At 60.3% G+C, this 19,743-nt stretch overlaps 14 non-coding genes and 3 pseudogenes across 14 annotated transcripts; all 17 read right to left on the bottom strand.

Annotated features, from left to right (window-relative positions):
* Positions 1 to 7: 7 nt before the first annotated feature.
* Positions 8 to 171, bottom strand: LOC138529339 (U1 spliceosomal RNA). Its single transcript, XR_011284676.1, has one exon. It is a non-coding gene; the product is annotated as a U1 spliceosomal RNA (small nuclear RNA).
* An 865-nt stretch (positions 172 to 1,036) lies between these two features.
* LOC138528901 (U1 spliceosomal RNA) lies at positions 1,037 to 1,200 on the bottom strand. Its single transcript, XR_011284300.1, has one exon. It is a non-coding gene; the product is annotated as a U1 spliceosomal RNA (small nuclear RNA).
* An 866-nt stretch (positions 1,201 to 2,066) lies between these two features.
* Positions 2,067 to 2,230, bottom strand: LOC138529442 (U1 spliceosomal RNA). Its single transcript, XR_011284779.1, has one exon. It is a non-coding gene; the product is annotated as a U1 spliceosomal RNA (small nuclear RNA).
* Positions 2,231 to 3,096: 866 nt separating this feature from the next.
* On the bottom strand, positions 3,097 to 3,260 carry LOC138529338 (U1 spliceosomal RNA). The gene has a single exon (XR_011284675.1). It is a non-coding gene; the product is annotated as a U1 spliceosomal RNA (small nuclear RNA).
* Positions 3,261 to 4,140: 880 nt separating this feature from the next.
* LOC138528946 (U1 spliceosomal RNA) lies at positions 4,141 to 4,278 on the bottom strand (annotated as a pseudogene).
* Positions 4,279 to 6,104: 1,826 nt separating this feature from the next.
* LOC138529337 (U1 spliceosomal RNA) lies at positions 6,105 to 6,268 on the bottom strand. Its single transcript, XR_011284674.1, has one exon. It is a non-coding gene; the product is annotated as a U1 spliceosomal RNA (small nuclear RNA).
* Positions 6,269 to 7,153: 885 nt separating this feature from the next.
* Positions 7,154 to 7,317, bottom strand: LOC138529336 (U1 spliceosomal RNA). The gene has a single exon (XR_011284673.1). It is a non-coding gene; the product is annotated as a U1 spliceosomal RNA (small nuclear RNA).
* Positions 7,318 to 8,182: 865 nt separating this feature from the next.
* LOC138528900 (U1 spliceosomal RNA) lies at positions 8,183 to 8,346 on the bottom strand. Its single transcript, XR_011284299.1, has one exon. It is a non-coding gene; the product is annotated as a U1 spliceosomal RNA (small nuclear RNA).
* An 866-nt stretch (positions 8,347 to 9,212) lies between these two features.
* LOC138528945 (U1 spliceosomal RNA) lies at positions 9,213 to 9,350 on the bottom strand (annotated as a pseudogene).
* Positions 9,351 to 11,176: 1,826 nt separating this feature from the next.
* LOC138529456 (U1 spliceosomal RNA) lies at positions 11,177 to 11,340 on the bottom strand. The gene has a single exon (XR_011284793.1). It is a non-coding gene; the product is annotated as a U1 spliceosomal RNA (small nuclear RNA).
* An 885-nt stretch (positions 11,341 to 12,225) lies between these two features.
* LOC138529335 (U1 spliceosomal RNA) lies at positions 12,226 to 12,389 on the bottom strand. The gene has a single exon (XR_011284672.1). It is a non-coding gene; the product is annotated as a U1 spliceosomal RNA (small nuclear RNA).
* Positions 12,390 to 13,254: 865 nt separating this feature from the next.
* Positions 13,255 to 13,418, bottom strand: LOC138528899 (U1 spliceosomal RNA). Its single transcript, XR_011284298.1, has one exon. It is a non-coding gene; the product is annotated as a U1 spliceosomal RNA (small nuclear RNA).
* Positions 13,419 to 14,284: 866 nt separating this feature from the next.
* LOC138529441 (U1 spliceosomal RNA) lies at positions 14,285 to 14,448 on the bottom strand. Its single transcript, XR_011284777.1, has one exon. It is a non-coding gene; the product is annotated as a U1 spliceosomal RNA (small nuclear RNA).
* Positions 14,449 to 15,314: 866 nt separating this feature from the next.
* Positions 15,315 to 15,478, bottom strand: LOC138529333 (U1 spliceosomal RNA). The gene has a single exon (XR_011284670.1). It is a non-coding gene; the product is annotated as a U1 spliceosomal RNA (small nuclear RNA).
* Positions 15,479 to 16,358: 880 nt separating this feature from the next.
* LOC138528944 (U1 spliceosomal RNA) lies at positions 16,359 to 16,496 on the bottom strand (annotated as a pseudogene).
* A 1,826-nt stretch (positions 16,497 to 18,322) lies between these two features.
* LOC138529332 (U1 spliceosomal RNA) lies at positions 18,323 to 18,486 on the bottom strand. The gene has a single exon (XR_011284669.1). It is a non-coding gene; the product is annotated as a U1 spliceosomal RNA (small nuclear RNA).
* Positions 18,487 to 19,371: 885 nt separating this feature from the next.
* On the bottom strand, positions 19,372 to 19,535 carry LOC138529331 (U1 spliceosomal RNA). The gene has a single exon (XR_011284668.1). It is a non-coding gene; the product is annotated as a U1 spliceosomal RNA (small nuclear RNA).
* Between the last annotated feature and the right edge of the window lie 208 nt (positions 19,536 to 19,743).

The following is a 19,743-nucleotide window of genomic DNA, read 5'->3' as shown; positions in this document are numbered from 1 at the left end:
AATAAATCAGGGGAAAGCGCGAACGCAGTCCCCCACTACCAGAAATAATGCAGTCGAGAATCCCGCATTTGGGGACATCGCAGGGGTCAGCAAATCCGATGTGCAATGGATGAGCCTCACCCTGGGAGCTCTGCCTTGCTGATCACAGATGCTCCCCTGCCAGGTAAGTATGAGTTGCGAGCCAGAGGGCAGGGCTTGGGCCTGTTCTGGAAGCCCCGCTAAGCGAGGGTGAGAAGGCCGCCCTGACCCAGCCCCAGCCCTCCCGGAAGCCCTGAGCGTCTGCGGAGCTGCCTGTCCCACGTGCAGGGGGAAGCTCCGGCAGGCAGAGCCCAGCAGAAGAGGCACATTGTGGCACAGTTCATGTCTCCCACCAGGCCCTGCTCGGCCTGAGATTTGCATAAATTCGGACCTGGCTGCCAGCCAGCAGGCCCAGTCGGAAAGCGAGCAGGCCTGGCGCAGTGGGCCCACTGGCCCGTCGGCCCCAGGCGGGTCCATGGCCCTCCTGAGCCGACAGGTCACCCCGCTTAACAAGAGCGTCTCGGGTGGGGTGCCCCCCGCCAGGACACGGCAAGGCCCGATCGTGCCCGATCGGTGCTCGGACGGGGCGGGCGGCAGCGGCGGCCGGGAGCCAGTTTCACCCCTGCCCCCAAAACCCCAGGAGCTGGCTGGGCCTTCCTTAGGTTGGAGGGCCTGGGCGCGAAAGCAGAGCCCGGGCAGGGCAGGCTGGCTTCAAGAACTACCGGGGCACCTGATATCATGGGGCGCACAAGTCTGGGGTTAGGCACCTGTGCACTTCACCCCTCCAGTGAATGCTGGCCCTCTTGACCGCAGCAACATTCAGGGGCCCAACCTACACATGACACACATGACTTTCACATTTTTTTATTTCACCAATCCATCAGGCCTGTGGACCCCTGAACGGCCCAGGGCTGGCCCTCTTGACTGCAGCAAAATAAACTCTGCTGCACGAGCTTGGGCCCTGTGTGCAAACAACCTGACTCGCACACTAAACTCTTTCTTTCTTTCACCAATAAATCAGGGGAAAGCGCGAACGCAGTCCCCCACTACCAGAAATAATGCAGTCGAGAATCCCGCATTTGGGGACATCGCAGGGGTCAGCAAATCCGATGTGCAATGGAGGAGTCTCACCCTGGGAGCTCTGCCTTGCTGATCACAGATGCTCCCCTGCCAGGTAAGTATGAGTTGCGAGCCAGAGGGCAGGGCTTGGGCCTGTTCTGGAAGCCCCGCTAAGCGAGGGTGAGAAGGCCGGCCCTGACCCAGCCCCAGCCCTCCCGGAAGCCCTGAGCGTCTGCGGAGCTGCCTGTCCCACGTGCAGGGGGAAGCTCCGGCAGGCAGAGCCCAGCAGAAGAGGCACATTGTGGCACAGTTCATGTCTCCCACCAGGCCCTGCTCGGCCTGAGATTTGCATAAATTCGGACCTGGCTGCCAGCCAGCAGGCCCAGTCGGAAAGCGAGCAGGCCTGGCGCAGTGGGCCCACTGGCCCGTCGGCCCCAGGCGGGTCCATGGCCCTCCTGAGCCGACAGGTCACCCCGCTTAACAAGAGCGTCTCGGGTGGGGTGCCCCCCGCCAGGACACGGCAAGGCCCGATCGTGCCCGATCGGTGCTCGGACGGGGCGGGCGGCAGCGGCGGCCGGGAGCCAGTTTCACCCCTGCCCCCAAAACCCCAGGAGCTGGCTGGGCCTTCCTTAGGTTGGAGGGCCTGGGCGCGAAAGCAGAGCCCGGGCAGGGCAGGCTGGCTTCAAGAACTACCGGGGCACCTGATATCATGGGGCGCACAAGTCTGGGGTTAGGCACCTGTGCACTTCACCCCTCCAGTGAATGCTGGCCCTCTTGACCGCAGCAACATTCAGGGGCCCAACCTACACATGACACACATGACTTTCACATTTTTTTATTTCACCAATCCATCAGGCCTGTGGACCCCTGAACGGCCCAGGGCTGGCCCTCTTGACTGCAGCAAAATAAACTCTGCTGCACGAGCTTGGGCCCTGTGTGCAAACAACCTGACTCGCACACTAAACTCTTTCTTTCTTTCACCAATAAATCAGGGGAAAGCGCGAACGCAGTCCCCCACTACCAGAAATAATACAGTCGAGAATCCCGCATTTGGGGACATCGCAGGGGTCAGCAAATCCGATGTGCAATGGATGAGCCTCACCCTGGGAGCTCTGCCTTGCTGATCACAGATGCTCCCCTGCCAGGTAAGTATGAGTTGCGAGCCAGAGGGCAGGGCTTGGGCCTGTTCTGGAAGCCCCGCTAAGCGAGGGTGAGAAGGCCGGCCCTGACCCAGCCCCAGCCCTCCCGGAAGCCCTGAGCGTCTGCGGAGCTGCCTGTCCCACGTGCAGGGGGAAGCTCCGGCAGGCAGAGCCCAGCAGAAGAGGCACATTGTGGCACAGTTCATGTCTCCCACCAGGCCCTGCTCGGCCTGAGATTTGCATAAATTCGGACCTGGCTGCCAGCCAGCAGGCCCAGTCGGAAAGCGAGCAGGCCTGGCGCAGTGGGCCCACTGGCCCGTCGGCCCCAGGCGGGTCCATGGCCCTCCTGAGCCGACAGGTCACCCCGCTTAACAAGAGCGTCTCGGGTGGGGTGCCCCCCGCCAGGACACGGCAAGGCCCGATCGTGCCCGATCGGTGCTCGGACGGGGCGGGCGGCAGCGGCGGCCGGGAGCCAGTTTCACCCCTGCCCCCAAAACCCCAGGAGCTGGCTGGGCCTTCCTTAGGTTGGAGGGCCTGGGCGCGAAAGCAGAGCCCGGGCAGGGCAGGCTGGCTTCAAGAACTACCGGGGCACCTGATATCATGGGGCGCACAAGTCTGGGGTTAGGCACCTGTGCACTTCACCCCTCCAGTGAATGCTGGCCCTCTTGACCGCAGCAACATTCAGGGGCCCAACCTACACATGACACACATGACTTTCACATTTTTTTATTTCACCAATCCATCAGGCCTGTGGACCCCTGAACGGCCCAGGGCTGGCCCTCTTGACTGCAGCAAAATAAACTCTGCTGCACGAGCTTGGGCCCTGTGTGCAAACAACCTGACTCGCACACTAAACTCTTTCTTTCTTTCACCAATAAATCAGGGGAAAGCGCGAACGCAGTCCCCCACTACCAGAAATAATGCAGTCGAGAATCCCGCATTTGGGGACATCGCAGGGGTCAGCAAATCCGATGTGCAATGGATGAGCCTCACCCTGGGAGCTCTGCCTTGCTGATCACAGATGCTCCCCTGCCAGGTAAGTATGAGTTGCGAGCCAGAGGGCAGGGCTTGGGCCTGTTCTGGAAGCCCCGCTAAGCGAGGGTGAGAAGGCCGGCCCTGACCCAGCCCCAGCCCTCCCGGAAGCCCTGAGCGTCTGCGGAGCTGCCTGTCCCACGTGCAGGGGGAAGCTCCGGCAGGCAGAGCCCAGCAGAAGAGGCACATTGTGGCACAGTTCATGTCTCCCACCAGGCCCTGCTCGGCCTGAGATTTGCATAAATTCGGACCTGGCTGCCAGCCAGCAGGCCCAGTCGGAAAGCGAGCAGGCCTGGCGCAGTGGGCCCACTGGCCCGTCGGCCCCAGGCGGGTCCATGGCCCTCCTGAGCCGACAGGTCACCCCGCTTAACAAGAGCGTCTCGGGTGGGGTGCCCCCCGCCAGGACACGGCAAGGCCGTGAAGGCAAGGCCCGATCGTGCCCGATCGGTGCTCGGACGGGGCGGGCGGCAGCGGCGGCCGGGAGCCAGTCTCACCCCTGCCCCCAAAACCCCAGGAGCTGGCTGGGCCTTCCTTAGGTTGGAGGGCCTGGGCGCGAAAGCAGAGCCCGGGCAGGGCAGGCTGGCTTCAAGAACTACCGGGGCACCTGATATCATGGGGCGCACAAGTCTGGGGTTAGGCACCTGTGCACTTCACCCCTCCAGTGAATGCTGGCCCTCTTGACCGCAGCAACATTCAGGGGCCCAACCTACACATGACACACATGACTTTCACATTTTTTTATTTCACCAATCCATCAGGCCTGTGGACCCCTGAACGGCCCAGGGCTGGCCCTCTTGACTGCAGCAAAATAAACTCTGCTGCACGAGCTTGGGCCCTGTGTGCAAACAACCTGACTCGCACACTAAACTCTTTCTTTCTTTCACCAATAAATCAGGGGAAAGCGCGAACGCAGTCCCCCACTACCAGAAATAATGCAGTCGAGAATCCCGCATTTGGGGACATCGCAGGGGTCAGCAAATCCGATGTGCAATGGATGAGCCTCACCCTGGGAGCTCTGCCTTTTTTTTTTTTTTTTTGTAAAAATATCTTTATTAAGTGCTTAAAGATGATACAAGGGTAATAAATTCAATTCAATAAGAAGACTTTTGTGGCAATTACATTCCCCCCTCAAAGCAGAAGGGGTGGTTTCAATTTTACTTTGGGCATTTGGGTGGGTACATATATATTTTCTGTTCAGAGTCTGTGGTTTACAAAGTGTTCGTGTTTTGCCTGAGTAGGCAAAGAGTTCTCTTTTTCTTTATTTTATTTTTGGATGATTGCCTGGGCTGGGGGTTTTACTCAGGGCCCCCATCTTCCAGGCTGTCCTTGATTTCGTAGTCTCTTAGCAGGCCGTGGACCATCCTGCGACAGGCTTCGGTTGTCAGCAGCTCATCATTGAGGACCAGGCGTTTCCTTGCGTAGAGGAGAATGTCCTTCAGGCAGCAGAGGATCCTCCAGCAGTTCTGGATTGCCTCTACTGTGTGGGTCTGTGCAAAGAGTCCATACAGCACAGACTGGTGTATAATGTCTTGGGGCGGGATGTGAGCACTCAACTCAGTGTTCAGGGCCCTGCGCAGTTTCCTTGCAAAGGGGCATGCCCAGAAGAGGTGGTACGCTGTTTCCTCTGCCGGGCACCCCCTTGGGCAGCTCCTGTGTGGGCAGAGGCCCCGTCTGTTCATGAATGCTCGCACAGATAGTGCCCCCCTCACCGTCAGCCAGGCGATGTCCTTGTGAATATTCAGGAGTTGGTTTGATGCCACATTTTCCCACACCTGGGTAACTGTGGCCGCTGGCAGGTCCTCAATGGGATCTGTGGTGTCTTGGGACCGGATCAGGTTGTGGATTGTCCTTGGGTTCCACAATGCAGGCACCACCCCCTGAAGGCCAAAATCTGTGATGAACTTTTCCATCTCCCTGTAGTACCAAGGGAGCGTCCAGTTGTACGGGGCCTGCCTTGCTGATCACAGATGCTCCCCTGCCAGGTAAGTATGAGTTGCGAGCCAGAGGGCAGGGCTTGGGCCTGTTCTGGAAGCCCCGCTAAGCGAGGGTGAGAAGGCCGGCCCTGACCCAGCCCCAGCCCTCCCGGAAGCCCTGAGCGTCTGCGGAGCTGCCTGTCCCACGTGCAGGGGGAAGCTCCGGCAGGCAGAGCCCAGCAGAAGAGGCACATTGTGGCAAAGTTCATGTCTCCCACCAGGCCCTGCTCGGCCTGAGATTTGCATAAATTCGGACCTGGCTGCCAGCCAGCAGGCCCAGTCGGAAAGCGAGCAGGCCTGGCGCAGTGGGCCCACTGGCCCGTCGGCCCCAGGCGGGTCCATGGCCCTCCTGAGCCGACAGGTCACCCCGCTTAACAAGAGCGTCTCGGGTGGGGTGCCCCCCGCCAGGACACGGCAAGGCCCGATCGTGCCCGATCGGTGCTCGGACGGGGCGGGCGGCAGCGGCGGCCGGGAGCCAGTTTCACCCCTGCCCCCAAAACCCCAGGAGCTGGCTGGGCCTTCCTTAGGTTGGAGGGCCTGGGCGCGAAAGCAGAGCCCGGGCAGGGCAGGCTGGCTTCAAGAACTACCGGGGCACCTGATATCATGGGGCGCACAAGTCTGGGGTTAGGCACCTGTGCACTTCACCCCTCCAGTGAATGCTGGCCCTCTTGACCGCAGCAACATTCAGGGGCCCAACCTACACATGACACACATGACTTTCACATTTTTTTATTTCACCAATCCATCAGGCCTGTGGACCCCTGAACGGCCCAGGGCTGGCCCTCTTGACTGCAGCAAAATAAACTCTGCTGCACGAGCTTGGGCCCTGTGTGCAAACAACCTGACTCGCACACTAAACTCTTTCTTTCTTTCACCAATAAATCAGGGGAAAGCGCGAACGCAGTCCCCCACTACCAGAAATAATGCAGTCGAGAATCCCGCATTTGGGGACATCGCAGGGGTCAGCAAATCCGATGTGCAATGGATGAGCCTCACCCTGGGAGCTCTGCCTTGCTGATCACAGATGCTCCCCTGCCAGGTAAGTATGAGTTGCGAGCCAGAGGGCAGGGCTTGGGCCTGTTCTGGAAGCCCCGCTAAGCGAGGGTGAGAAGGCCGGCCCTGACCCAGCCCCAGCCCTCCCGGAAGCCCTGAGCGTCTGCGGAGCTGCCTGTCCCACGTGCAGGGGGAAGCTCCGGCAGGCAGAGCCCAGCAGAAGAGGCACATTGTGGCACAGTTCATGTCTCCCACCAGGCCCTGCTCGGCCTGAGATTTGCATAAATTCGGACCTGGCTGCCAGCCAGCAGGCCCAGTCGGAAAGCGAGCAGGCCTGGCGCAGTGGGCCCACTGGCCCGTCGGCCCCAGGCGGGTCCATGGCCCTCCTGAGCCGACAGGTCACCCCGCTTAACAAGAGCGTCTCGGGTGGGGTGCCCCCCGCCAGGACACGGCAAGGCCGTGAAGGCAAGGCCCGATCGTGCCCGATCCGGTGCTCGGACGGGGCGGGCGGCAGCGGCGGCCGGGAGCCAGTCTCACCCCTGCCCCCAAAACCCCAGGAGCTGGCTGGGCCTTCCTTAGGTTGGAGGGCCTGGGCGCGAAAGCAGAGCCCGGGCAGGGCAGGCTGGCTTCAAGAACTACCGGGGCACCTGATATCATGGGGCGCACAAGTCTGGGGTTAGGCACCTGTGCACTTCACCCCTCCAGTGAATGCTGGCCCTCTTGACCGCAGCAACATTCAGGGGCCCAACCTACACATGACACACATGACTTTCACATTTTTTTATTTCACCAATCCATCAGGCCTGTGGACCCCTGAACGGCCCAGGGCTGGCCCTCTTGACTGCAGCAAAATAAACTCTGCTGCACGAGCTTGGGCCCTGTGTGCAAACAACCTGACTCGCACACTAAACTCTTTCTTTCTTTCTTTCACCAATAAATCAGGGGAAAGCGCGAACGCAGTCCCCCACTACCAGAAATAATGCAGTCGAGAATCCCGCATTTGGGGACATCGCAGGGGTCAGCAAATCCGATGTGCAATGGATGAGCCTCACCCTGGGAGCTCTGCCTTGCTGATCACAGATGCTCCCCTGCCAGGTAAGTATGAGTTGCGAGCCAGAGGGCAGGGCTTGGGCCTGTTCTGGAAGCCCCGCTAAGCGAGGGTGAGAAGGCCGCCCTGACCCAGCCCCAGCCCTCCCGGAAGCCCTGAGCGTCTGCGGAGCTGCCTGTCCCACGTGCAGGGGGAAGCTCCGGCAGGCAGAGCCCAGCAGAAGAGGCACATTGTGGCACAGTTCATGTCTCCCACCAGGCCCTGCTCGGCCTGAGATTTGCATAAATTCGGACCTGGCTGCCAGCCAGCAGGCCCAGTCGGAAAGCGAGCAGGCCTGGCGCAGTGGGCCCACTGGCCCGTCGGCCCCAGGCGGGTCCATGGCCCTCCTGAGCCGACAGGTCACCCCGCTTAACAAGAGCGTCTCGGGTGGGGTGCCCCCCGCCAGGACACGGCAAGGCCCGATCGTGCCCGATCGGTGCTCGGACGGGGCGGGCGGCAGCGGCGGCCGGGAGCCAGTTTCACCCCTGCCCCCAAAACCCCAGGAGCTGGCTGGGCCTTCCTTAGGTTGGAGGGCCTGGGCGCGAAAGCAGAGCCCGGGCAGGGCAGGCTGGCTTCAAGAACTACCGGGGCACCTGATATCATGGGGCGCACAAGTCTGGGGTTAGGCACCTGTGCACTTCACCCCTCCAGTGAATGCTGGCCCTCTTGACCGCAGCAACATTCAGGGGCCCAACCTACACATGACACACATGACTTTCACATTTTTTTATTTCACCAATCCATCAGGCCTGTGGACCCCTGAACGGCCCAGGGCTGGCCCTCTTGACTGCAGCAAAATAAACTCTGCTGCACGAGCTTGGGCCCTGTGTGCAAACAACCTGACTCGCACACTAAACTCTTTCTTTCTTTCACCAATAAATCAGGGGAAAGCGCGAACGCAGTCCCCCACTACCAGAAATAATGCAGTCGAGAATCCCGCATTTGGGGACATCGCAGGGGTCAGCAAATCCGATGTGCAATGGAGGAGTCTCACCCTGGGAGCTCTGCCTTGCTGATCACAGATGCTCCCCTGCCAGGTAAGTATGAGTTGCGAGCCAGAGGGCAGGGCTTGGGCCTGTTCTGGAAGCCCCGCTAAGCGAGGGTGAGAAGGCCGGCCCTGACCCAGCCCCAGCCCTCCCGGAAGCCCTGAGCGTCTGCGGAGCTGCCTGTCCCACGTGCAGGGGGAAGCTCCGGCAGGCAGAGCCCAGCAGAAGAGGCACATTGTGGCACAGTTCATGTCTCCCACCAGGCCCTGCTCGGCCTGAGATTTGCATAAATTCGGACCTGGCTGCCAGCCAGCAGGCCCAGTCGGAAAGCGAGCAGGCCTGGCGCAGTGGGCCCACTGGCCCGTCGGCCCCAGGCGGGTCCATGGCCCTCCTGAGCCGACAGGTCACCCCGCTTAACAAGAGCGTCTCGGGTGGGGTGCCCCCCGCCAGGACACGGCAAGGCCCGATCGTGCCCGATCGGTGCTCGGACGGGGCGGGCGGCAGCGGCGGCCGGGAGCCAGTTTCACCCCTGCCCCCAAAACCCCAGGAGCTGGCTGGGCCTTCCTTAGGTTGGAGGGCCTGGGCGCGAAAGCAGAGCCCGGGCAGGGCAGGCTGGCTTCAAGAACTACCGGGGCACCTGATATCATGGGGCGCACAAGTCTGGGGTTAGGCACCTGTGCACTTCACCCCTCCAGTGAATGCTGGCCCTCTTGACCGCAGCAACATTCAGGGGCCCAACCTACACATGACACACATGACTTTCACATTTTTTTATTTCACCAATCCATCAGGCCTGTGGACCCCTGAACGGCCCAGGGCTGGCCCTCTTGACTGCAGCAAAATAAACTCTGCTGCACGAGCTTGGGCCCTGTGTGCAAACAACCTGACTCGCACACTAAACTCTTTCTTTCTTTCACCAATAAATCAGGGGAAAGCGCGAACGCAGTCCCCCACTACCAGAAATAATGCAGTCGAGAATCCCGCATTTGGGGACATCGCAGGGGTCAGCAAATCCGATGTGCAATGGATGAGCCTCACCCTGGGAGCTCTGCCTTTTTTTTTTTTTTTTTGTAAAAATATCTTTATTAAGTGCTTAAAGATGATACAAGGGTAATAAATTCAATTCAATAAGAAGACTTTTGTGGCAATTACATTCCCCCCTCAAAGCAGAAGGGGTGGTTTCAATTTTACTTTGGGCATTTGGGTGGGTACATATATATTTTCTGTTCAGAGTCTGTGGTTTACAAAGTGTTCGTGTTTTGCCTGAGTAGGCAAAGAGTTCTCTTTTTCTTTATTTTATTTTTGGATGATTGCCTGGGCTGGGGGTTTTACTCAGGGCCCCCATCTTCCAGGCTGTCCTTGATTTCGTAGTCTCTTAGCAGGCCGTGGACCATCCTGCGACAGGCTTCGGTTGTCAGCAGCTCATCATTGAGGACCAGGCGTTTCCTTGCGTAGAGGAGAATGTCCTTCAGGCAGCAGAGGATCCTCCAGCAGTTCTGGATTGCCTCTACTGTGTGGGTCTGTGCAAAGAGTCCATACAGCACAGACTGGTGTATAATGTCTTGGGGCGGGATGTGAGCACTCAACTCAGTGTTCAGGGCCCTGCGCAGTTTCCTTGCAAAGGGGCATGCCCAGAAGAGGTGGTACGCTGTTTCCTCTGCCGGGCACCCCCTTGGGCAGCTCCTGTGTGGGCAGAGGCCCCGTCTGTTCATGAATGCTCGCACAGATAGTGCCCCCCTCACCGTCAGCCAGGCGATGTCCTTGTGAATATTCAGGAGTTTGTTTGATGCCACATTTTCCCACACCTGGGTAACTGTGGCCGCTGGCAGGTCCTCAATGGGATCTGTGGTGTCTTGGGACCGGATCAGGTTGTGGATTGTCCTTGGGTTCCACAATGCAGGCACCACCCCCTGAAGGCCAAAATCTGTGATGAACTTTTCCATCTCCCTGTAGTACCAAGGGAGCGTCCAGTTGTACGGGGCCTGCCTTGCTGATCACAGATGCTCCCCTGCCAGGTAAGTATGAGTTGCGAGCCAGAGGGCAGGGCTTGGGCCTGTTCTGGAAGCCCCGCTAAGCGAGGGTGAGAAGGCCGGCCCTGACCCAGCCCCAGCCCTCCCGGAAGCCCTGAGCGTCTGCGGAGCTGCCTGTCCCACGTGCAGGGGGAAGCTCCGGCAGGCAGAGCCCAGCAGAAGAGGCACATTGTGGCAAAGTTCATGTCTCCCACCAGGCCCTGCTCGGCCTGAGATTTGCATAAATTCGGACCTGGCTGCCAGCCAGCAGGCCCAGTCGGAAAGCGAGCAGGCCTGGCGCAGTGGGCCCACTGGCCCGTCGGCCCCAGGCGGGTCCATGGCCCTCCTGAGCCGACAGGTCACCCCGCTTAACAAGAGCGTCTCGGGTGGGGTGCCCCCCGCCAGGACACGGCAAGGCCCGATCGTGCCCGATCGGTGCTCGGACGGGGCGGGCGGCAGCGGCGGCCGGGAGCCAGTTTCACCCCTGCCCCCAAAACCCCAGGAGCTGGCTGGGCCTTCCTTAGGTTGGAGGGCCTGGGCGCGAAAGCAGAGCCCGGGCAGGGCAGGCTGGCTTCAAGAACTACCGGGGCACCTGATATCATGGGGCGCACAAGTCTGGGGTTAGGCACCTGTGCACTTCACCCCTCCAGTGAATGCTGGCCCTCTTGACCGCAGCAACATTCAGGGGCCCAACCTACACATGACACACATGACTTTCACATTTTTTTATTTCACCAATCCATCAGGCCTGTGGACCCCTGAACGGCCCAGGGCTGGCCCTCTTGACTGCAGCAAAATAAACTCTGCTGCACGAGCTTGGGCCCTGTGTGCAAACAACCTGACTCGCACACTAAACTCTTTCTTTCTTTCACCAATAAATCAGGGGAAAGCGCGAACGCAGTCCCCCACTACCAGAAATAATGCAGTCGAGAATCCCGCATTTGGGGACATCGCAGGGGTCAGCAAATCCGATGTGCAACGGATGAGCCTCACCCTGGGAGCTCTGCCTTGCTGATCACAGATGCTCCCCTGCCAGGTAAGTATGAGTTGCGAGCCAGAGGGCAGGGCTTGGGCCTGTTCTGGAAGCCCCGCTAAGCGAGGGTGAGAAGGCCGGCCCTGACCCAGCCCCAGCCCTCCCGGAAGCCCTGAGCGTCTGCGGAGCTGCCTGTCCCACGTGCAGGGGGAAGCTCCGGCAGGCAGAGCCCAGCAGAAGAGGCACATTGTGGCACAGTTCATGTCTCCCACCAGGCCCTGCTCGGCCTGAGATTTGCATAAATTCGGACCTGGCTGCCAGCCAGCAGGCCCAGTCGGAAAGCGAGCAGGCCTGGCGCAGTGGGCCCACTGGCCCGTCGGCCCCAGGCGGGTCCATGGCCCTCCTGAGCCGACAGGTCACCCCGCTTAACAAGAGCGTCTCGGGTGGGGTGCCCCCCGCCAGGACACGGCAAGGCCGTGAAGGCAAGGCCCGATCGTGCCCGATCCGGTGCTCGGACGGGGCGGGCGGCAGCGGCGGCCGGGAGCCAGTCTCACCCCTGCCCCCAAAACCCCAGGAGCTGGCTGGGCCTTCCTTAGGTTGGAGGGCCTGGGCGCGAAAGCAGAGCCCGGGCAGGGCAGGCTGGCTTCAAGAACTACCGGGGCACCTGATATCATGGGGCGCACAAGTCTGGGGTTAGGCACCTGTGCACTTCACCCCTCCAGTGAATGCTGGCCCTCTTGACCGCAGCAACATTCAGGGGCCCAACCTACACATGACACACATGACTTTCACATTTTTTTATTTCACCAATCCATCAGGCCTGTGGACCCCTGAACGGCCCAGGGCTGGCCCTCTTGACTGCAGCAAAATAAACTCTGCTGCACGAGCTTGGGCCCTGTGTGCAAACAACCTGACTCGCACACTAAACTCTTTCTTTCTTTCTTTCACCAATAAATCAGGGGAAAGCGCGAACGCAGTCCCCCACTACCAGAAATAATGCAGTCGAGAATCCCGCATTTGGGGACATCGCAGGGGTCAGCAAATCCGATGTGCAATGGATGAGCCTCACCCTGGGAGCTCTGCCTTGCTGATCACAGATGCTCCCCTGCCAGGTAAGTATGAGTTGCGAGCCAGAGGGCAGGGCTTGGGCCTGTTCTGGAAGCCCCGCTAAGCGAGGGTGAGAAGGCCGCCCTGACCCAGCCCCAGCCCTCCCGGAAGCCCTGAGCGTCTGCGGAGCTGCCTGTCCCACGTGCAGGGGGAAGCTCCGGCAGGCAGAGCCCAGCAGAAGAGGCACATTGTGGCACAGTTCATGTCTCCCACCAGGCCCTGCTCGGCCTGAGATTTGCATAAATTCGGACCTGGCTGCCAGCCAGCAGGCCCAGTCGGAAAGCGAGCAGGCCTGGCGCAGTGGGCCCACTGGCCCGTCGGCCCCAGGCGGGTCCATGGCCCTCCTGAGCCGACAGGTCACCCCGCTTAACAAGAGCGTCTCGGGTGGGGTGCCCCCCGCCAGGACACGGCAAGGCCCGATCGTGCCCGATCGGTGCTCGGACGGGGCGGGCGGCAGCGGCGGCCGGGAGCCAGTTTCACCCCTGCCCCCAAAACCCCAGGAGCTGGCTGGGCCTTCCTTAGGTTGGAGGGCCTGGGCGCGAAAGCAGAGCCCGGGCAGGGCAGGCTGGCTTCAAGAACTACCGGGGCACCTGATATCATGGGGCGCACAAGTCTGGGGTTAGGCACCTGTGCACTTCACCCCTCCAGTGAATGCTGGCCCTCTTGACCGCAGCAACATTCAGGGGCCCAACCTACACATGACACACATGACTTTCACATTTTTTTATTTCACCAATCCATCAGGCCTGTGGACCCCTGAACGGCCCAGGGCTGGCCCTCTTGACTGCAGCAAAATAAACTCTGCTGCACGAGCTTGGGCCCTGTGTGCAAACAACCTGACTCGCACACTAAACTCTTTCTTTCTTTCACCAATAAATCAGGGGAAAGCGCGAACGCAGTCCCCCACTACCAGAAATAATGCAGTCGAGAATCCCGCATTTGGGGACATCGCAGGGGTCAGCAAATCCGATGTGCAATGGAGGAGTCTCACCCTGGGAGCTCTGCCTTGCTGATCACAGATGCTCCCCTGCCAGGTAAGTATGAGTTGCGAGCCAGAGGGCAGGGCTTGGGCCTGTTCTGGAAGCCCCGCTAAGCGAGGGTGAGAAGGCCGGCCCTGACCCAGCCCCAGCCCTCCCGGAAGCCCTGAGCGTCTGCGGAGCTGCCTGTCCCACGTGCAGGGGGAAGCTCCGGCAGGCAGAGCCCAGCAGAAGAGGCACATTGTGGCACAGTTCATGTCTCCCACCAGGCCCTGCTCGGCCTGAGATTTGCATAAATTCGGACCTGGCTGCCAGCCAGCAGGCCCAGTCGGAAAGCGAGCAGGCCTGGCGCAGTGGGCCCACTGGCCCGTCGGCCCCAGGCGGGTCCATGGCCCTCCTGAGCCGACAGGTCACCCCGCTTAACAAGAGCGTCTCGGGTGGGGTGCCCCCCGCCAGGACACGGCAAGGCCCGATCGTGCCCGATCGGTGCTCGGACGGGGCGGGCGGCAGCGGCGGCCGGGAGCCAGTTTCACCCCTGCCCCCAAAACCCCAGGAGCTGGCTGGGCCTTCCTTAGGTTGGAGGGCCTGGGCGCGAAAGCAGAGCCCGGGCAGGGCAGGCTGGCTTCAAGAACTACCGGGGCACCTGATATCATGGGGCGCACAAGTCTGGGGTTAGGCACCTGTGCACTTCACCCCTCCAGTGAATGCTGGCCCTCTTGACCGCAGCAACATTCAGGGGCCCAACCTACACATGACACACATGACTTTCACATTTTTTTATTTCACCAATCCATCAGGCCTGTGGACCCCTGAACGGCCCAGGGCTGGCCCTCTTGACTGCAGCAAAATAAACTCTGCTGCACGAGCTTGGGCCCTGTGTGCAAACAACCTGACTCGCACACTAAACTCTTTCTTTCTTTCACCAATAAATCAGGGGAAAGCGCGAACGCAGTCCCCCACTACCAGAAATAATACAGTCGAGAATCCCGCATTTGGGGACATCGCAGGGGTCAGCAAATCCGATGTGCAATGGATGAGCCTCACCCTGGGAGCTCTGCCTTGCTGATCACAGATGCTCCCCTGCCAGGTAAGTATGAGTTGCGAGCCAGAGGGCAGGGCTTGGGCCTGTTCTGGAAGCCCCGCTAAGCGAGGGTGAGAAGGCCGGCCCTGACCCAGCCCCAGCCCTCCCGGAAGCCCTGAGCGTCTGCGGAGCTGCCTGTCCCACGTGCAGGGGGAAGCTCCGGCAGGCAGAGCCCAGCAGAAGAGGCACATTGTGGCACAGTTCATGTCTCCCACCAGGCCCTGCTCGGCCTGAGATTTGCATAAATTCGGACCTGGCTGCCAGCCAGCAGGCCCAGTCGGAAAGCGAGCAGGCCTGGCGCAGTGGGCCCACTGGCCCGTCGGCCCCAGGCGGGTCCATGGCCCTCCTGAGCCGACAGGTCACCCCGCTTAACAAGAGCGTCTCGGGTGGGGTGCCCCCCGCCAGGACACGGCAAGGCCCGATCGTGCCCGATCGGTGCTCGGACGGGGCGGGCGGCAGCGGCGGCCGGGAGCCAGTTTCACCCCTGCCCCCAAAACCCCAGGAGCTGGCTGGGCCTTCCTTAGGTTGGAGGGCCTGGGCGCGAAAGCAGAGCCCGGGCAGGGCAGGCTGGCTTCAAGAACTACCGGGGCACCTGATATCATGGGGCGCACAAGTCTGGGGTTAGGCACCTGTGCACTTCACCCCTCCAGTGAATGCTGGCCCTCTTGACCGCAGCAACATTCAGGGGCCCAACCTACACATGACACACATGACTTTCACATTTTTTTATTTCACCAATCCATCAGGCCTGTGGACCCCTGAACGGCCCAGGGCTGGCCCTCTTGACTGCAGCAAAATAAACTCTGCTGCACGAGCTTGGGCCCTGTGTGCAAACAACCTGACTCGCACACTAAACTCTTTCTTTCTTTCACCAATAAATCAGGGGAAAGCGCGAACGCAGTCCCCCACTACCAGAAATAATGCAGTCGAGAATCCCGCATTTGGGGACATCGCAGGGGTCAGCAAATCCGATGTGCAATGGATGAGCCTCACCCTGGGAGCTCTGCCTTGCTGATCACAGATGCTCCCCTGCCAGGTAAGTATGAGTTGCGAGCCAGAGGGCAGGGCTTGGGCCTGTTCTGGAAGCCCCGCTAAGCGAGGGTGAGAAGGCCGGCCCTGACCCAGCCCCAGCCCTCCCGGAAGCCCTGAGCGTCTGCGGAGCTGCCTGTCCCACGTGCAGGGGGAAGCTCCGGCAGGCAGAGCCCAGCAGAAGAGGCACATTGTGGCACAGTTCATGTCTCCCACCAGGCCCTGCTCGGCCTGAGATTTGCATAAATTCGGACCTGGCTGCCAGCCAGCAGGCCCAGTCGGAAAGCGAGCAGGCCTGGCGCAGTGGGCCCACTGGCCCGTCGGCCCCAGGCGGGTCCATGGCCCTCCTGAGCCGACAGGTCACCCCGCTTAACAAGAGCGTCTCGGGTGGGGTGCCCCCCGCCAGGACACGGCAAGGCCGTGAAGGCAAGGCCCGATCGTGCCCGATCGGTGCTCGGACGGGGCGGGCGGCAGCGGCGGCCGGGAGCCAGTCTCACCCCTGCCCCCAAAACCCCAGGAGCTGGCTGGGCCTTCCTTAGGTTGGAGGGCCTGGGCGCGAAAGCAGAGCCCGGGCAGGGCAGGCTGGCTTCAAGAACTACCGGGGCACCTGATATCATGGGGCGCACAAGTCTGGGGTTAGGCACCTGTGCACTTCACCCCTCCAGTGAATGCTGGCCCTCTTGACCGCAGCAACATTCAGGGGCCCAACCTACACATGACACACATGACTTTCACATTTTTTTATTTCACCAATCCATCAGGCCTGTGGACCCCTGAACGGCCCAGGGCTGGCCCTCTTGACTGCAGCAAAATAAACTCTGCTGCACGAGCTTGGGCCCTGTGTGCAAACAACCTGACTCGCACACTAAACTCTTTCTTTCTTTCACCAATAAATCAGGGGAAAGCGCGAACGCAGTCCCCCACTACCAGAAATAATGCAGTCGAGAATCCCGCATTTGGGGACATCGCAGGGGTCAGCAAATCCGATGTGCAATGGATGAGCCTCACCCTGGGAGCTCTGCCTTTTTTTTTTTTTTTTTGTAAAAATATCTTTATTAAGTGCTTAAAGATGATACAAGGGTAATAAATTCAATTCAATAAGAAGACTTTTGTGGCAATTACATTCCCCCCTCAAAGCAGAAGGGGTGGTTTCAATTTTACTTTGGGCATTTGGGTGGGTACATATATATTTTCTGTTCAGAGTCTGTGGTTTACAAAGTGTTCGTGTTTTGCCTGAGTAGGCAAAGAGTTCTCTTTTTCTTTATTTTATTTTTGGATGATTGCCTGGGCTGGGGGTTTTACTCAGGGCCCCCATCTTCCAGGCTGTCCTTGATTTCGTAGTCTCTTAGCAGGCCGTGGACCATCCTGCGACAGGCTTCGGTTGTCAGCAGCTCATCATTGAGGACCAGGCGTTTCCTTGCGTAGAGGAGAATGTCCTTCAGGCAGCAGAGGATCCTCCAGCAGTTCTGGATTGCCTCTACTGTGTGGGTCTGTGCAAAGAGTCCATACAGCACAGACTGGTGTATAATGTCTTGGGGCGGGATGTGAGCACTCAACTCAGTGTTCAGGGCCCTGCGCAGTTTCCTTGCAAAGGGGCATGCCCAGAAGAGGTGGTACGCTGTTTCCTCTGCCGGGCACCCCCTTGGGCAGCTCCTGTGTGGGCAGAGGCCCCGTCTGTTCATGAATGCTCGCACAGATAGTGCCCCCCTCACCGTCAGCCAGGCGATGTCCTTGTGAATATTCAGGAGTTGGTTTGATGCCACATTTTCCCACACCTGGGTAACTGTGGCCGCTGGCAGGTCCTCAATGGGATCTGTGGTGTCTTGGGACCGGATCAGGTTGTGGATTGTCCTTGGGTTCCACAATGCAGGCACCACCCCCTGAAGGCCAAAATCTGTGATGAACTTTTCCATCTCCCTGTAGTACCAAGGGAGCGTCCAGTTGTACGGGGCCTGCCTTGCTGATCACAGATGCTCCCCTGCCAGGTAAGTATGAGTTGCGAGCCAGAGGGCAGGGCTTGGGCCTGTTCTGGAAGCCCCGCTAAGCGAGGGTGAGAAGGCCGGCCCTGACCCAGCCCCAGCCCTCCCGGAAGCCCTGAGCGTCTGCGGAGCTGCCTGTCCCACGTGCAGGGGGAAGCTCCGGCAGGCAGAGCCCAGCAGAAGAGGCACATTGTGGCAAAGTTCATGTCTCCCACCAGGCCCTGCTCGGCCTGAGATTTGCATAAATTCGGACCTGGCTGCCAGCCAGCAGGCCCAGTCGGAAAGCGAGCAGGCCTGGCGCAGTGGGCCCACTGGCCCGTCGGCCCCAGGCGGGTCCATGGCCCTCCTGAGCCGACAGGTCACCCCGCTTAACAAGAGCGTCTCGGGTGGGGTGCCCCCCGCCAGGACACGGCAAGGCCCGATCGTGCCCGATCGGTGCTCGGACGGGGCGGGCGGCAGCGGCGGCCGGGAGCCAGTTTCACCCCTGCCCCCAAAACCCCAGGAGCTGGCTGGGCCTTCCTTAGGTTGGAGGGCCTGGGCGCGAAAGCAGAGCCCGGGCAGGGCAGGCTGGCTTCAAGAACTACCGGGGCACCTGATATCATGGGGCGCACAAGTCTGGGGTTAGGCACCTGTGCACTTCACCCCTCCAGTGAATGCTGGCCCTCTTGACCGCAGCAACATTCAGGGGCCCAACCTACACATGACACACATGACTTTCACATTTTTTTATTTCACCAATCCATCAGGCCTGTGGACCCCTGAACGGCCCAGGGCTGGCCCTCTTGACTGCAGCAAAATAAACTCTGCTGCACGAGCTTGGGCCCTGTGTGCAAACAACCTGACTCGCACACTAAACTCTTTCTTTCTTTCACCAATAAATCAGGGGAAAGCGCGAACGCAGTCCCCCACTACCAGAAATAATGCAGTCGAGAATCCCGCATTTGGGGACATCGCAGGGGTCAGCAAATCCGATGTGCAATGGATGAGCCTCACCCTGGGAGCTCTGCCTTGCTGATCACAGATGCTCCCCTGCCAGGTAAGTATGAGTTGCGAGCCAGAGGGCAGGGCTTGGGCCTGTTCTGGAAGCCCCGCTAAGCGAGGGTGAGAAGGCCGGCCCTGACCCAGCCCCAGCCCTCCCGGAAGCCCTGAGCGTCTGCGGAGCTGCCTGTCCCACGTGCAGGGGGAAGCTCCGGCAGGCAGAGCCCAGCAGAAGAGGCACATTGTGGCACAGTTCATGTCTCCCACCAGGCCCTGCTCGGCCTGAGATTTGCATAAATTCGGACCTGGCTGCCAGCCAGCAGGCCCAGTCGGAAAGCGAGCAGGCCTGGCGCAGTGGGCCCACTGGCCCGTCGGCCCCAGGCGGGTCCATGGCCCTCCTGAGCCGACAGGTCACCCCGCTTAACAAGAGCGTCTCGGGTGGGGTGCCCCCCGCCAGGACACGGCAAGGCCGTGAAGGCAAGGCCCGATCGTGCCCGATCCGGTGCTCGGACGGGGCGGGCGGCAGCGGCGGCCGGGAGCCAGTCTCACCCCTGCCCCCAAAACCCCAGGAGCTGGCTGGGCCTTCCTTAGGTTGGAGGGCCTGGGCGCGAAAGCAGAGCCCGGGCAGGGCAGGCTGGCTTCAAGAACTACCGGGGCACCTGATATCATGGGGCGCACAAGTCTGGGGTTAGGCACCTGTGCACTTCACCCCTCCAGTGAATGCTGGCCCTCTTGACCGCAGCAACATTCAGGGGCCCAACCTACACATGACACACATGACTTTCACATTTTTTTATTTCACCAATCCATCAGGCCTGTGGACCCCTGAACGGCCCAGGGCTGGCCCTCTTGACTGCAGCAAAATAAACTCTGCTGCACGAGCTTGGGCCCTGTGTGCAAACAACCTGACTCGCACACTAAACTCTTTCTTTCTTTCTTTCACCAATAAATCAGGGGAAAGCGCGAACGCAGTCCCCCACTACCAGAAATAATGCAGTCGAGAATCCCGCATTTGGGGACATCGCAGGGGTCAGCAAATCCGATGTGCAATGGATGAGCCTCACCCTGGGAGCTCTGCCTTGCTGATCACAGATGCTCCCCTGCCAGGTAAGTATGAGTTGCGAGCCAGAGGGCAGGGCTTGGGCCTGTTCTGGAAGCCCCGCTAAGCGAGGGTGAGAAGGCCGCCCTGACCCAGCCCCAGCCCTCCCGGAAGCCCTGAGCGTCTGCGGAGCTGCCTGTCCCACGTGCAGGGGGAAGCTCCGGCAGGCAGAGCCCAGCAGAAGAGGCACATTGTGGCACAGTTCATGTCTCCCACCAGGCCCT

This window comes from Ambystoma mexicanum, chromosome 7q, assembly GCF_040938575.1.
Source record: "Ambystoma mexicanum isolate Mex_15411 chromosome 7q, UKY_AmexF1_1, whole genome shotgun sequence".
NCBI lineage: Eukaryota > Metazoa > Chordata > Amphibia > Caudata > Ambystomatidae > Ambystoma > Ambystoma mexicanum.
This window is presented reverse-complemented; position numbering and strand designations above follow the sequence as displayed.